Source organism: Episyrphus balteatus, chromosome 4 (genome assembly GCF_945859705.1).
Source record: "Episyrphus balteatus chromosome 4, idEpiBalt1.1, whole genome shotgun sequence".
NCBI lineage: Eukaryota > Metazoa > Arthropoda > Insecta > Diptera > Syrphidae > Episyrphus > Episyrphus balteatus.
This window is the reverse complement of record NC_079137.1, coordinates 1,736,048-1,738,926: the sequence shown is the minus strand read 5'-3', so window position 1 is coordinate 1,738,926 and position 2,879 is coordinate 1,736,048.

Genomic DNA, 2,879 nt, shown 5'->3' with positions numbered 1-2,879 from the left:
TTAAGTCAAATAAAGCCCAAGAAAAAGTAGTATATGAGTATATTATATATATGCTAATTATATTTATTATAAAAATACAGGAAAAAAAAACATAAACATAAAACAAAAAAACCTACATGCAAAATTATAAACAAAAAAAAAAAATTACCTTACTTGCTGATATTTAACAACAACAAAAAAAACTATATTCAATTTTGTTTTGTTTAAAACAACACACAAAATGAAAATATTTAATCTTTTAACAAAAAACAAAAAAAACAAAACTATTTAAAATAATATCAAGGTTCCGTTACCCATTAAAAATCATTTTTATTAAATTTCTTATTTTTTAATTATGTTTTAAATATTTATACATATATGAATAAAAACACAGTTTGTTAAATAATATTACATTAAAAAAAAAGAAAACATTACATACTTGTATGTGTGTTGGAACTTTATATTTCTGTTGAAAAGTTTATTATTACCACAAAATAACGCTGAGGAGTAACGCATCCATCCATCTCTAAACAAAAAAAAATAATAAAAAAAATTAAAAAGAAATACCCCATTCACCTAACAAGAAAACTACATCTACATTGAAAAAAAGTACTCGTATTTGTTAATTTTGTTTCGAGTAGAAAGTAAAAAAAAACCAAACATATGTACACGTTTTTTTGTCTGTTTGTTTTTTAAATTAAACTCTCTCTTTAATTTATATAAATTAAACTTAAAATTCCAATTATGTTATTAATAAATTATAAATTATTATTATTTAAAAATAAAAAAAAAACAATTTCCTTCTTTCATTCATATAACAAAGAAAACAAAAAAGAAAGAGAAATCATAATCACTATTATACTTAAAAAAAGAAAAAAAACAATACAAAACACTAGAAATAAATTCATACTACATAAAAATTAAATTAAATTGTTTAACATGAAAAAAATAATATTTTTTTGTTTTCATTAATTTTATAGCTCAATTTCATAGAGCACGATTGATTATTATATTTTTTTTTTTATTTGTTCATTTTATAATGAGAACGAATATTTTTTTAGATAAATAAATGCTATCTCTCTCACTCTCTGTTTATCTCGTAGTTTATATACATATGATTTCTTTGTTGTTAAGATTTTGTTTCTTTCTTAATAATAATTGTTCTTCGCTCATTTATCCCTTAAGTTACTAAATATAAACAATAAAAAAATACAAAAAAAAAACAATAATTACAAAAAAAAAAAATAAAATTTGTTTTAGAAAAATTATTTTCGGCTGTGGAGTTTAATTGGTTGTTTTTATAATTTATGGAATGAATGTTGAACAAACAATGAAGCCCTACTAGATGGTACAGGTGTAAGGCCGAAAAGCATAGGCGATAGTATCCATTATCTTTTCAATCTGCGCATCCTTTTATAAGAAATAATGTACATGTACATACAAATGTGTACATTTTTCTCTCTGGACGTATATTGGTTTAAGTTTTGTCGCATAACCGTGGGAGCGAATTTAAGTGTTTTTTTCGAAAACCGTGGGAGCTAATTAGCTGTTTTATTAATTGGAACTCTTGGTTTCGAAAAGGAAATGTCGAATTCAAAACGATCGGGTTTGTATTTCCTAATCAGCTCATAGTAAAACTATGTAAGTGCTTCTAAGCGAATTAATTGAATAATTCACTAATATTAAAACGTGATATTAAAAAGTAACAACATTTTAAAGTAGCCAAAAATGTAACAAGGGTAAACAAATACATACAAATTCAGCAATAAATTTTCTTAAATTATTTTTTAGTAACAAATATTTCTTTCAATTATTTTTCAGAATAAAAATATTCCAAGATATTTTGAGTAATTCAAAATTATCGGTGTCAATGATGGAACAATTAAACAATTAAAAAAATACAATTTCAAAAATTAAGCAAAAAATTCAAAATATTAACTGGTAAGTTTTTTTTTGTTAAGTTTATATAAATTTCTTTCTTGGATAATTATTTTTCGCTTTCTAAAAAAATAATTTGAAGTTCTTCTGAGTTCTGCACTAAGCACAACAGATTTTATGCGGGAAAACTATTTCAGCTAAATGTTGATGGCTTATCCCTTATAAATATTTGTTTAAAACTTAGATAACATGTAGGTTCTGCAAAAGGTTAAGGCTTTTCTATTCTAAATGGTGTAACGACCTACTGCGCTCTAAATCTTCGCGAAGGTGCATACAAAATTGATTCCAATTTGTTATGTATTCAAATAATTTAAACTTTTTTACTTACTTTTTGGCAATTGATGAAAACATAAGCAATTATTGCTTCTTCATGCGGTATAAAACAGCGAAAATATAACCCTCTGAATAGTTGATTTCTTGACCATAATGTAAATCTATTTGACTCACAATTAAAAAAAAATGTTATCAAATTGAAATTTTAAGGGCTCTAAGGGGCCATAGAAAATTAAGAGCTTCCATTAGTTGGTCAACGATAAATATTATTCTTTAAAGATTTGATTAGGTCACTATGGTGTATGTGCAACATTTTTTGTATAAGAAAATTTTAAGCGGCAACATTTTTTTTCATTGTTGAACTATATGAACAATCTTTACATGTTGGTGACTAATATCTCGACGTGACTTTTCGAAATCTGTTTCGTAAAAGCTTTGCTCATTTCATTTAAAAAAAATTCTTACAATATTACGGCAGCTTAATTTGTTTTCTGTCTCAGCGAAATAGTTTCCATATAAAACAAACGTGAAAATGGCACTTTGTTGACTTGCAGTTTTGCATGCGTTGCTAAGTGCTTTAAGTTGATGGGAACGTTACTATGCTTTGAAATCCTTGTCAATTAAATTTAATTAAAATTAAATCTTTTTTAACAATGAATAATTTATTTATTTTATATTTTTGTAAATAT